The sequence below is a fragment of the Pan paniscus genome, chromosome 12 (genome assembly GCF_029289425.2).
Source record: "Pan paniscus chromosome 12, NHGRI_mPanPan1-v2.0_pri, whole genome shotgun sequence".
Classification (NCBI taxonomy): domain Eukaryota; kingdom Metazoa; phylum Chordata; class Mammalia; order Primates; family Hominidae; genus Pan; species Pan paniscus.
In genome coordinates this window covers 106287149-106301571 of record NC_073261.2, presented here as the reverse complement: position 1 = coordinate 106301571, position 14423 = coordinate 106287149, and the positions used below count along the sequence as shown (strand labels likewise).

At 46.0% G+C, this 14423-nt stretch overlaps 1 pseudogene; it reads right to left on the bottom strand.

The window, feature by feature from the left end:
- Positions 1-12459: 12459 nt before the first annotated feature.
- Positions 12460-14122, bottom strand: LOC100969349 (developmentally-regulated GTP-binding protein 1-like; annotated as a pseudogene).
- Between the last annotated feature and the right edge of the window lie 301 nt (positions 14123-14423).

The window sequence follows — 14423 nt, the reverse complement described above, 5'->3', positions numbered from 1 at the left end:
CAAGCAATTCTCCCGCCTCAGCCTCCTAAATAGCTGGGATTACAGTCGCACACCACCACAGGCTGGCTAATTTTTCATTTATTTATTTATTTTGTATTTTTAGTAGAGACGAGGTTTCACCATATTGGTCAGGCTGGTCTTGAACTCCCAATCTCAGGTGATACCCCCTTCTCGGCCTCCCAAAGCGCTGGGATTACAGGCGTGAGCCACCGCGCCTGGCCTTTATACTTGTCTTCTTGAGTGCATGTGTGAGGCTTTCTCTAGAAGTAGAGCTCTGGATTATAGGTATAAACATCTTCAACTTTCTCAGGAATTGTTGTAAGCAATTGCTCTAAGCAAATTGCTTTCCAAAGGGCTTGTAGTAATTTACACTCCCAACAGCAGTTATGAGCATTTCCATTTTTCTACATCCTCCTATGACTTGGTGTTGGGCCTTTTATATTTTGCCAGCTGATGCAAGTAAAATTATATCTTATTGCTGTTTGATTTTGACCATCCCTCCCATTAGGAAATGTTTTGCTGAAGCCTTTAGTTGCCGACTGGTTGGGCAGACGCTTCTGTTTACTTATCACATCTGTTTTCCTCTTTCTCAGTAAGAGATTCCTTAAATTTCAGTTGGGCTTATGGCTATTTAAAATAAAGATGACCTTTCCCTGCCTCTCTTACAGCCACACGTAGCCACGATTAGGGTTTTGCCAGTGGCACATGAGCAGAAGTGGTACATGCACTTTCAGAAAGGTGTCAAGCATGCTCTCCTTCCCTTTTCTCTTTTCTCCTGGCCGGAATACAGATCTGATGGCTGCCTCTGAAGCAGCCTTCTTGGACCATGAAGTGAACATGGGAACAGAGGCCATCCACAGCAGAGGAACAAGTTAAAGGAAGCATGGGTCCCTGCCCCATGGAGTATAGCGTCATCTCTGGACTGCCCACGCAGACTTATACATGATGGGGAAATGTCTCTTTTTGTTTGTTTAGGACACTGTTTCTCTGAATTTTCTCTCACTTGCCAGCAATTCTAATCCTAAAAATACACTGATGAATTCATTCTTCTGTATATGACTAAGTGAATCATCTCAGAAGAGTATGGGGAGGACAACTGGAAAAAGGAAGAAGAGGTGCCTGAGGAGGAGGGTGAGAGGAATGGCTTTGAAGATGCTGCTACAAAGAGCCTCTAGGAGGCAGCCCAGCCAGTTTCCCAGCCCCAGACTGTATGTTACGTTTGGGGACAATTCCTGCCCAAAAAAGAGGTGTAGGCTAGAAGGAGCCATGTTGGAGAGGTCTTTCAGAGAACTGTCTGAAGGCCACACCGGCGTATGTCTCCTCTAATGCACCATAGGATTGGCTCTCACTGGGTCCCAGTGCAGGGGCATGGCCCTGAGTGCCATCGGGGGACTCCAGAGGAAGCCCCTCACCCACCACTGCTTCGGAGCTGTCCTTGGGTCTGTTGTGAGACATGAAGACCTAGAAGCAGTGGAAAGTTTTGGTTTCTTCTAAGGAACGAATATGTTCATCCTTTTTTTTTTTTTTTTTTTTTTTTGAGACGGACTCTCGCTGTGTCCCCCAGGCTGGAGAGCAATGGCATGATCTCGGCTCACTGCAACCTCCGCCTCCTGGCTTCAAGTGACTCTCCTGCCTCAGCCTCTCAAGTAGCTGGGATTACAGGCACCCGCCACCACGCCTGGCTAACTTCTGTATTTTTAGTAGAGATGGGTTTCACCATGTTGGCCAGGCTGGTCCCGAACTCCTGACCTCAGGAGATCCACCCACCTCGGCCTCCAAAAGTGCTGGGATTACAGGCGTGAGCCACCGTGCCCGGCCATATGTTCATTCTTAGATATTGAGAAATATGTAACCAAGTGTGTCTGCACTTTCGTGCTTTGGCAGCTCCAAATCATCTGGGGATTCAGTGTGCAGCGAGTGGATTGGACTTTATGTCCTGCTTCTCTGCTCTCAACCTCAAACCTGCCTTGCCCCTGTGCTGACTGTCCCTTTCTAACTTATAATTTCCCTTGCCTTCTAAGTTGCCTCTAATATTTAGTAGCAGGAAAGAGAGAGAATAATACACCTTTTGTAGATATCATTGGAATTTACACATCCAAATCAGAGTATCTACTTCCCCAAAGCGATCCCCGCAAGGTACCACCTTTATCACCTCATGGTGCCCATCATCCTAGGGAGGCCTAGGAACCCTTTGTCTATGGGAATAACTTTTTTGTTTTGGAGGCGGAGAGTGGAGTATAGTTCATTTATTTGATAAATATGTCTAGAGATGGAGCATTACCCAGTTCCAGGAAGCATGATTCAGTGTCTTCCATGAAAATGGTATCCTGGCTGGGTGAAGTGGCTCATGCATATAATCCCAGCACTTTGGGAAGCCAAAGTGGATGGATCACTTGAGGCCAGGAGTTCGAGACCAGCCTGGCTAACATGGTGAAACCCCATCTCTACTAAAAATACAATAATTAGCCTGGTGTGGTGGCACATGTCCATAATCCCAGCTACTCGGGAGGCTGAGGCACAAGAATCCCTTGAACCTGGGAGACAGAGGTTGCAGTTAGCCGAGATTGTGCTACTGCACTCGAGAGAAAGAGAGAAAGAGACAGAGAGAGAAAGAAAGAAGAAAGGAAGGAAGGAAGGGAAGGAAAGAGAGAACGAGGGAAGGAAGGAAGGAAATGAGGAAGGAAGAAAGGAAGGAAAACAGAAGGAAAAAGGAAGAGAAAGAAAGAAAAGAAAAGGAAGGAAAGAAAGAAAAAAGAAAGAAGGAAGAGGGAGACAGAGAAAGAAAAAGAAGAGAAGGGAGGGAGAGAGAGAGAAAAAGAAAGGAAAGAAAGAAAAAAGAGAAGGGAGGGAGGGATAGAGAGAGAAAGAAAGAAAAAGAAAGAAAGAGAAAGAAAAAAGAAAGGAAGAAGGAGGGAAGGAAAAAAGACAAAGAGAAAAAGAGAGGGAAGGAAGGGAGGGAGGGTGGGTCCTGTGGAATCGTGCTCTAGAGATTCACAGTCCATAGCATCGGGTGTGAATGGTGCCTGTGGAGCTGTGCAATGCGGCAGTGCTATGCTGCAGAGACCCTACTGGGAGCCAGGCCCAGGGCTGAGTGCCGGAGATACCAAAGTGAAAACATAAGGTTTTCATTTGCTGTGAGTTCAGTCTTTGGGGAAAAACTGAACTAAACAATCATTATAAAACAAAGAAGTGCGTGCAATACTAACCTGTTCATCAGCAGCAGTAAGGAAATGATGGATTCCGGACGCAGGGATAAAGTTCCCAAAGGTTTCAATGATGAGGAAGGTTGAGGGTGGGTGGGAAGCCATTAGAACCTGTCCTTGGATCAAGAAACAGGATTTGGGCAGTGGATTCGATTCCTGTGGCTGCTGTAATAAATTTCTACAAATTTGGTGGCTTAAAATAGCACCCACTTAGGCTGGGTGAGGTGGCTCATACCTGTAATCCCAGCATTTTGGGATGCCAAGGTGGGTGGATTTCTTGAGCTCAGGAGTTTGAGACCAGCCTGGGCAATATAGTGAGCCCTCATCTCTGCAAAAAAAAAAAAAAACAAAAACAAAAAAATTAGCTGGGTGTGGTGGCACGCGCCTGTAGTCCCAGCTACTTGGGAGGCTAAGGTGAAAGGATTGCTTGAGCCTGGGAGGTTAAGGCCACAGTGAGCCAAGATCATGCCACTGCACTCCAGCCTGGGCAACAAAGCAAGACCCTATCTCTAAATAAATAAATAAATAAATAAATAAATAAATAAATAAACACTCATTCTTTTACGGTTCTGGAAGTCAGAAGTCCAAAATCAGTTTCACTGGGCTGAAATCAAGGTGTGGGCAGGTTGGTGCTCCCTCCCGAAGCTCTAGGGAGAATCCATCTCTTGCCCCTTTCAGCCTCTGGTGGCTGCTGGTATTCGTTGGCTTGTGGTCCCATCACTCCAGTCATCAAAGCTGGCAGCTTCAAAGCTCTCTCTGCTCCATCTTCACATTGCCTTCTTCTCTGTGTATAGTGAAATCTCCCTCTGGCTGTCTCTTGTAAGAATACAGGACTGCATGCAGGGCCCACTGGAATAATTCCCAATAATCGCCCCCATCTCAAAATTCTTAATCACATCTGCACATCTGCAAAGACCCACCACCACCACCTTGTATTGGTTGTTGTTCTATAAGTTAACATTCACAGGCTCCAGGGGCTGGGATATAGATATCTTTTAAGGGTAATTATTCAGCCTACCGCAGGCAGATAGAGCAGGGAAAGGACATTCCAAACAGGAAACCCGGCAAAGAAGCAAGACAGAGCTTCAGGATGTTCAGGAACTGGAAGGAGTCTGAGGTGGGCTGGACTGGCCGGGGCACAGGACCTCTGGCGAGGACTGGATCAGAGGGAGAGAGCCTGAGCAGCGTGTGCCAGTAACGGGCCGTGCCTAGGCTGGAGGAGCCATGGTTTGCATTTTGAAAAGATCCTCTGGCCACTGTGCGAAGGGCAGGCTGCAGGGAGGGAGACTGTGGGCTGGGATACCCTATGCAGGGGCCGTGAAGGTACAATGTGGGGAGCCAGGATTGAATAATATGGAGGAGGCGGGATGCGATGAGGCTTGGAGAAGGATGAAGGAGAGGAACAGTGCAATGTGGAAAATCCTTGGTGAGGGTACATTTCCACCTGGTTTACGTAAACAGCTAGCGTCAGAGGGGCCGAATCAGTGTGTAAAGTGGCTGCCTAGGCTGGGGCAGCACTGGGTGCTGAAGCCCTGTGGTAGATCACCCCGGGGCTCATGACTCAGTTCTAGGCTGCCTCAAGGACGAGCCTTTGTTGCCTTTGTTGGAAGCTTGGACAGGAAGCTCCCCAGCAGGGAGGAGTGCCAACACCAGCCACACCCTCCCAGGTGCAGCTAGGCCCCATCACCCTGAGCCATTTCCTGGAGTGAGGCCACTCGCCACTGGCTCACACTAGCCCCTGCCCTGCAGGGCATCATCAAGGATCTGGAGTCTGAGCAGCACCAGGCTCTCTGTGACTCAGCCCCTGTGGGGAAGGGGAGCCCGTGCTGGTGCTCTTGGGGCTGGAGCAGGGAAGTAGCTCCCCCTGTCCCACCTCACCTGCTTTGCTAGGCACAGACTTTTGTTTTTTGTTTTTTTTTTTTGAGACAGAGTCTTGCTCTGTCGCCCAGACTGGAGTGCAGTGGCACAATCTCAGCTCACTGCAACCTCCACTGCCCAGGTTCAAGCGATTCTCCTGCCTCAGCCTCCTGGGTAGCTGGTATTACAGGTGCCTGCCACGACACATGGATAATTTTTGTATTTTTAGTAGAGATGGGGTTTCACCATGTTGGCCAGGCTGCTCTTGGACTCCTGAGCTCAGGTCATCCACCTGCCTTGGCTGCCCAGGGACAGACTCTACAAAGCCCTGCTAATTGCTGTATGCAATATGCTGTTTGTGAGGGGAGGGGCGGGGGGGAGCTGGGAGGAGTTGTTGTTTTGATTTTTTTTGAGACAAGGTCTCACTCTGTCACCCATGCTGGGGTAGTGCAGTGACGTACATAATCGCAGCTCACTGCAACCTCTGCCTCCTGGGCTCAGGTGATCTTCCCCACCCAGCCTCCACAGGCACATACCACCATGCCTGGCTAATTTGTGTATTTTTTGTAGAGATGGGGTTTTGCCATGTTGCCCAGCCGGTTCTTCTACACATTCTTTGAGCTACTTTAGCTGTGTGACTTCAGGCAAGCAGTAACCTCTTTGCTCTTTAATTTGTTCCTCTGTGAATTGGAGAAATACTAGTACCTACCTCAAAGAGTCAAAAGCATTGAATGAGCTAAGCCCTCCATAGGTCCTGGCACACACGTGTAAGTGCCCCCTGCATGCTAGTGATGCCGTGGATACCCACAGTGGGATTCACTGGGAGAGGCAGATAGACTCATTTTAGGCAAGTTCCTAAGCATTCTGACATAATACATATAAAACACTTAGCACTTTACCTGGCACAAGGTAGGACCCTAGAAATCATAGAGAAGTTGGAGATTCTAAAGCCCGCAGGGGAGAATCTGGGCTGGGCTCTGAAGAGATTCCTGAGCTCACCGCAGCCAGGATGTATAAGTCATAGTGTTATGTCAGCGCTCATACCTGTGTGTAGCACATGTGCACGCACCTTCACGCACACAGGTGTGCCTCACCTCCAGCCCCAGGATGCATATGCAAATTCACGTAACAGATGAGTAACTGAGTTCACTCAACAGGTGAGAAAGTGACTTTGCATTCCCTAGGAATGGGACAGAGGTTGCAAAGGGACAGTCCCTAGGGCTGCATTTGGCCTGTAGAAGTGTTTTGCCTTTAAACTATTTTATTTTGTTTTCTTTTTTTTGTTTTTGTTTTCCCCTTATGCAATTTTTTTTTTTTTTTTTTTTTTTTTGAGATTGAGTCTCGCTCTGTCACCCAGGCTGGAGTGCAGTGGCAGAATCTCGGCTCACTGCAACCTCTGCCTCCTGGGTTCAAGTGATTCTCCCGCCTCAGCCTTCCGAGTAGCTGGGACTACAGGTACCCGCCATCACACCCAGCTAATTTTTGTATTTTTGTAGAGATGGGGTTTTACCATGTTGGCCAGGCTGGTCTTGAACTCCTAACCTCAGGTGATCTGCCTGCCTTGGCCTCCTAAAGTGCTGGCACCCAGCCTACACTATTTTAAAAAGGAGATTTCCATCGGAGAATTGCATGTAAGAATCAAGATTTCCGACTTTTCGGCCAGGTGTGGTGGCTCACACCTGTAATCCCAGCACTTTGGGAGGTCGAGGCAGGTGGATTGCCTAAGGTCAAAAGTTTGACACCAGCCTAGCCAACATGGTGAAACCCCGTCCCTACTAAAAATACAAAAATTAGCCGGGTGTGGTGGCAGGAGCTTGTAATCCCAGCTACCCGAGAGGCTGAGGCAGGAGAACCACCTGAACCCGGGAGGCAGAGGTTGCAGTGAGCCGAGATCGCACCACTGCACTCCAGCCTGGGCGACAAGAGCGAAACTCTGTCTCAAAAAAAAAAAAATAATAATAATTCCGACTTTTCTAGCTGAATTGGAAGAGCTAATATGCTGGACCCACATCCAGTCAAAGCAAAGACCAGCGGAAGCCACAGTCACAGAGTGTGTCTTTCAAGCTGGTCCACTACCTGCTGGGCCCTGCAGGGATCTGAGTTCCAGAGCCCTAGCACGGCGGTTGAATGTGTTCACTCTAACATCAAACCGTCTGGATTTGAACTCTGGCCCTGCCACCCTGGACAAGTCATACAACCTCTCTAAGCCTCCCTCCCTCTCTCTCTCTCCTTCTTTCTTTTTTTTTTGTCAGAGTTTTGCTGTTGTTGCCCAGGCTGGAGTGCAGCGGTGCAATCTCGGCTTACTGCAACCTCCACCTCCTGGGTTCAGGCGATTCTCCTGCCTCAGCCTCCCGAGTAGCTGGAATTACAGGCATCCGCCACCATGGCTGGCTAATTTTTGTGTTTTAGTAGAGATGGGGTTTCCCCATGTTGGCCAAGCTGGTCTTGACCTCCTGACCTCAGGCAATTCGCTCGCCTCGGCCTCCCAAAGTGCTGGGATTACAGGTGTGAGCCACTGCGCCCAGTCTGAAATATTTTAATAATTCAAATTTATGTTACAGTCAAAATGAGTGGAAAAAAGGGGTCATGTAATGTTAAAAAGAAAATGTAATTTTTTCCTTTCTTAAAAAAAAAAAAAACTAAGGTATATTTTACACACAGTAAAATTTGCCCTTATTGTTATACAGTCTTTTTTCAAATGCATGCAATTGTATAACCACCACTACAGTTAGGATCTAGAACAGTTTACTCATCCCCAAAACTTCCCTGCACCCTTTGTAGTCAACCCCTTCCCCACCCCTGGCTCCTGGCAGCCACTCATCGGTTTTCTGTAAGTGTTGCCTTTTCCAGATGTCCTATGAGTGGAATTGTATAGTAGGAAGCCTTTTGAGTCTAGCTTCTTTCATTTAGGAGACTGCATCTGAGCTCCATCCAAGCTGTGTGCATCAGGAGTGTGTTCCTTTTCATTGCTGAGTAGTGTTCCGTGGTGTGGAAATGATGACTTTCCCATCAGCATAAACCCATGCTCTAGGAGCGCCCATCTCCTGAAAACAAAAATCAAAACAAAAACACAATGGAGGCTGGGTGCGGTGGCTCATGCCTGTAATCCCAGCACTTTGGGAGGCCGAGGTGGGTGGATCACTTGAGGTCAGGAGTTCAAGACCAGCCTGACCAGCATGGTGAAACCTTGTCTCTACTAAAAATACAAAAATAGCCAGGCATCTTGGCGGGCACCTGAAATCCCAGCTACTTGGGAGGCTGAGGCATGAGAATCACTTGAACCCGGGAGGCGGAGGTTGCAGTGAGCTGAGATGGCACCACTGCACTCCAGCCTGGGTGACACAGAGAGACCCTGTCGCAAAAAAAAAAAAATGAAAAAAAAATTAGCTGGGTGTGGTGGCACACGCCTGTCATCCCAGCTACTCAGAAGGCTGAGGCAGGAGAATAGCTTGAACCTAGGAAGCGGAGGTTGCAGTGAGCTGAGATCATGCCACTGCACTCCAGCCTAGGCAATGGAGCGAGACTCCATCTCAAAAAAAGAAAAAAAAAAGGAAAAAAAAGAAATGTCAGTATCTACAGATAAGACTCAATCTTGTTAGTGGCTGCTTGGGATTCTCTGGTTTGGCTATATCTTGATTTATTTAACCATTCCCCTTCTGATGGGTGCCATTTTTAAAGGCTTTGCTGTCACAAACAATACTGTTGAATATCCTCACGTGGACATCGTCCCACAGCTGACAAACCTTTCTTAGGACAGAAGTGGCCTGGCTGCCTTGGAGGAGATTCTGAAACCACTGCTATGTTGCTCTCCCCAAACGCTGTGTCTCCATGGTCCTTTGGATGCTCTTAAATTGCAGTGAGCGCCCACTCCCAGCCAGGGCCTGGGGGTGCATGCTGTCCAAGGCAGGGCCCTGCCCTGGGGCAACTGCAATCTTTGAGTCCTATGACGAGATGGTTCAAGAGCCAGGGGCCCCAGTCCTGGGTTGCAGGGAGGAGTTCAGGGAAGGCTTCCTGGAGGAGTTGACGTCCAGGCAGAAACCTGCCTGCTGAGTAGCAGTTTGTCAGGCAGGGGAGCAAGTGGGCAGGGCTGCTCAAGCTAGAGGAGGACTTGGCCAGCTGAGGCCCTGAAAGGGCCAGGGCCATCTACGCACCGCTGAGTAATGGTGTTCCCTAAATGCTCAGGGCAGCGGCTGAAGGGAGTGGCAGTGGGTGGGGATGACAGGAAGCTGGGGCAACCAGTGAAGGCCTTAACTGCCAAGCTAAGGAGTGGGAATGTTGCCCGGGGCAAGCGAGAGCCTGATTACACACCTGAGGAAGTGAGCCATAGGCTGGAGGGGAGAAAGGACCAGTGCCCTGGGATGGAGGCTGGGTGGGAATTCACACCTGGCAAGAGCCCACCAGGAGCCAGGCCCTGTGTAAGGAGAAGCCCCCTCTTCCTTTCTTCCTTTCTTCTTTCCCTCTTTCCTCCCTCCCTCCCTTCCTTCCCACTCTCCTTCCTTCCCACCCTCCTTCCTTCCTTCCCTTCCTTCCTTCCCACCCTTCTTCCCTCCCTCCCTCCCTTCCTCCCTTCCTTCCTTACTTCTTCCTTCCTTCCTAAATTAATAGACCTTTTTTTAAAGAGCAATTTTAGGTTTACAGAAAAATTGAGTCATAAGTACAGGGAGTTCTCACTGACCTCTCCGCACCCTGCCACACACGGTTTCTCCTATGGTTAACCTGTTGCATTGGTGTGATACATCTGTTACAACTGACAAACCAGTACTGACATGCTGTCATTCGCTAAGGTCCCTCGTTCACATCAGACTACACTCTTGATGGTGTACACTCTGTGGGTTTTGACAAATGCATAATGACATGTCTCCACCATTACAGTAGCCTACAGAGTCTTTTCACGGCCCAAAACATTCCTTGTGTCCTCCTACTCATTCCTCCCTCCTCCCAACCCCTTGCGACCACTGATCTTTTTACTGTCTTTATAGTTTTGCCTTTTCCAGAGTGTCGAATTGCTGCAAACACACAGTATGCAGCCTTTTCAGATTGGCTTCTTTCACCTAGCAATGTGGAGTTAGGGTTCCTCCAGGTCTTTTCATGGCTTGATAGCACATTCCTTTTTCTTGCTGAACAATATTGTGTTGTATGGATGTACCAGTTCATCTATTTCTGAAGGATATCTTGGTTTGTTCTGAATGTTTAGCAATGATGAATAAAGCTGACATAAACATTCATACGCAGTTTTTTTTATGGACAAAGTTTTCAACTCATTTGGGGAAATACAGTATTTGTCTTTTTGTGGCTGGCTTATTTCATTTAGTGCAGTGTCCTCAACTTTCCTCCATGCTGTGGCATGTACCCTTTCTTTTCAAGGCTGATAAAAATTTCATTGTATATAAACACACACCACTAGCTATTGACTGTTTTAATATGAGCCTGCTTTCAATTCCTTTGGATGTATTTCAAGAAGTGGGATTGCTGAATCACATGGTAATTCTATTTTTAATTTTTCAAAGACGCACCATACTGTTTTTTCCACAGAGGCTTCACCAACACTTGTTATTTCCTTGTTCTTTTTTTTTTCTTTTAGTAGCTGTCTCAATGGGTGTGAAATGATCTCTCATTGCGGTTTTGACTTGCATTTCCATGATGATGAATGATGATGTTGAGCATCTTTTCACATTCTTCTTGGCCATTTATATATCATCTTTGGAGAAATGTCTATTTAAGTCCTTTGTCCATTTTAAAATCACGTTATTTTTTGTTGTTGTTGAGTTGTAGGTGTCTATGTATTCTGAATATTGACCCTTTATTATTTACATATTTGCAAATATTTTCTCCCAGTCTGTAGATTGCCTTTCCATTTTGTTGATTGTTTCCCTTGGTGCACAGACATTTTAAAGTTTGATGTAGTCTCATTTATTTAATTTTGCTTTTGCATGTGTTTTTGCTGTCATAGCCAAAAATCACTGCCAAATCCAACATCATGAAGCTTTCCCCCTACATTTTCTTATAGGGTTTCACAGTTTTCCATCTTACATTTAGATCTTCATCCATTTTTAGTTAGTTTTGTATATGATGTAAGGTAAGGGACCAACTTTTGCATCACTTGTTGCAACGACTGTTGTTTCCTCATTGGACGGTCTTGGCACCCTTGTGGAAGATCACTTGACCATATATGCGAGGGTTTCTCCCTGGTCTGTCTATTCTCTTCCTTCGGTCTGTATGTCTGTCTTTATGCCAGTGCCACACTGTTTGGATTACTGTAGCTTTCTAACAAATTTTGAAATCAGGAAATGTGATACCTCTGGTTTTGTTTGTTTGTTTCCTACTTCCTTAATTTCTTTAATGGTATTGATATAGTCAAGTTTCCCACTCTTCTTGAATCAATTTTGGAACTATATATTTCCCTAGAAAATTATTTATTTTGGGCTGGGTGCAGAGGCTTACACCTGTAAATCCCAGCACTTTGAAAGGCTGAGGTGGGAGGATCGCTTGAGCTCAGAGGTTTGAGACCACCCTGGGCAATGTGGCGAAAACTCATCTCTATAAAAAAATACTAAAAATTAGCTGGGTGTGGTGGGGCACACCTGTGGTCCTAGCTACTTGGGAGGCTGAGGTGGGAGGAAAACTTGAGCCTGGGAGGCTGAGTTTGCAGTGAACTGTGATGGTGATCATACCACTGCACTCCTGCTTGGGTGACAGAGTGAGACTCTGTCTCAAAAAAAAAAAAGGAAAGAAAATTATTTATTTCATTTGATTTTTAGTTTGTAAGTAGACTTTTAATATAAATTCTCTTATAATTAAAAATCACAATTTTTTATCGTCTTACTGTTTGTGTCTTTCATCTTTTTTGCTAAATTCAAATTTTCCAAAAGCATGTCTAATTCATTATTTTTAACTGGTCAAGTTTTTGTGAGTGTGTGTGTGAGTTTGTTATTAATTCCGTCCTTCCGCTTTCTTTGTAATTTTTTTTGTTCTTATTTTACTAGCTTCTTGAGTTCATTTATCTTCAGATTTTCTTGACTAAACATTTTCTTTAAATAGCACTTGGCCTGAATCCCCAGGTTTTTATATATGTCTGTCATTGCTATTAATTTGGAAATTAACCCATAATAGTTTGTTCCAGATTGGATTAGCTCTTTAAACGAGGAGTTACTAAGAAGAGTATTTAAAAAAATTTCTAGACTAGGCATGGTGGCTCATGCCTGTAATCCCAATACTCTCGGAGGCCTAGGTGGGAGGATTGTTTGAGGCCAGGAATTCAAGGCCAGCCTGGAAACATAGCAAGACCTTGTCTCAAAAAAATTTTTTTCTACGATATATTTCTAGTAACAAATATATTTATATTTTGAAGATATATGCTTTATTAATAAATATATTTCTGTTTCTAAGATCTTTTTGCCCTCCCTTTCTAATTAAATTGCATTCTATTCAGTGAATGTGTCCTGTATGATTTCAGCTTCTTGGGTTTATTAGGCTCTTCATTATGGCCTAATAAATACAAAGAAAAATATTTGGAATTTGCGTACTCAACAGTTAACAACGATTAACTCTTGGGAGGGGAATGAAATTGAAAGGCAGAGACAATGAGGAGAAGCTTTTTCTTTGTTTTTATTTTGTTTGCTTTTGATTGTTGGGAAGTTTTTTTACTATAAGAATTAGCTCAAGTATAATGGTTTTCTTTTTCTTTTTTTTTTTTGCACGTAGCTGACCAGCCTACCAGGTCTTTTATGCAGTTCGACATACAAGGTGACAGCAAGGTAAGACAAACGAAGTGCCAGTTTTGGTGCCTCCATCTCCCTCCCCTGGATCCTGATCCAGTGACTGCCAAAACCAGAAGGAACTGGGGTAGGGTGCTTGATCATGGGGAAGGCTGCTGTGGTTCGCCCCGTAGATGGGAAAAGGAAAAGGTTGCACTTCTTCACAATTTGAATGACATCCTTGTCCTCCAACATATGGTCTTTACCCACTTTTTGAGGATTGTGTTTCACAGAGAGACCCCAGACCAGAGCATATTTAAATTCTTTGATAAGATTTTTGTGAATCTTCATGCAGAAATCTCCACTGTGGTCCTGGAGTAAGGAAGCACCACTGAGGATGTGTAACCTGGTAATTGCCTTTGGGTTTGGTGTAAATTCTCACAAGTTTCAGATAGTCCCAGATCTTTTCCAATAGGTCATCAAAATTCCAGTGGTGATGGGCAGAGATGGGTACACCGTGAGGCACCTTATAGTGCTATCCAATTCCTCAATGGAGATTTGGTCAATCTTATTTAATATAAGATAACATTTGGTCAATCTTATTTAATGTAACATTTGATCAATCTTATTTAACATAGATACAGGGGATATAAACTCTGTTTCCTTCCACCACATCAATGAGGTCATCAGCTGTAGCATCACTACGTAGAGTCACATCGGCATTATGAATCTTGTGTTCAGCCAGAATGCTCTTCACAGTTTCAGCATCCAGCTCACTCTGTGGGCAAGTGGCTGTGAGATGAATGCCTCCCTTGTCCTTCTTCTTAAAGCCAGTGTTGGGGGGCGGTGGTTGCTGTTCAAGTGAATGCCAGAGACTTCCAGCTCATTTTCAATTATCTTCTTATGTCCCAAAGGTTTCAGGACATCCAGAACAATCAGGATCAAGTTACAGGTTCGGGCCACTGCAATGATTGACGACCTCTACCTTTCCCATCCTTGGCACCTTCAATAATACCTGGGAGATCCAGGAGCTGGATTTTGGCACCTTTGTATCTGATGACACCAGGCACAGTGCTCAGAGTAGTGAATTCATAGGCTGCCACCTCAGAATATACCCCTGCCAGGTTACTAAGCAGTGTCGACTTCCCCACAAATGGAAAACCAACAAATCCAATTCAAGCATCACCTGTCTTGGCCACATCAAAACCTTCTTCTGGACCTCCACTACCACCACCCTTTGGAGTAATGAGTTCTCGACGAAGCTTAGCAAGACGAGCCTTAAGCAGCCCTAGGTGGTGTGCTGTGGCCTTGTTGAGTCCAAGCCATCTCCACTTCTGTCTCTGCGATCTTAGCTAAGGTGCTGCTCATCGTGGCGAGTACCCTGTGGCCTCCACACTGACTGTCTCTCCCTTCACACACCCGCGGGCAAACTAGCTCAAGTATAATGTTTTTCAAAAGTAACTCAATGAACTTGGGAGTGTAGGCCTCGGTACAGTGGCCCACAGACCCCTGAGAGCACCATTGTGTGACAGCTCTTCACCGAGAGACACCGCCTTTAAAAACGCGTTTAGGGCCGGGCGTGGTGGCTCATGCCTGTAATCCCAGCACTTTGGGAGGCTGAGGCAGGCAGATCACGAGGCCAGGAGTTTGGGACCAGCCTGACCAACAT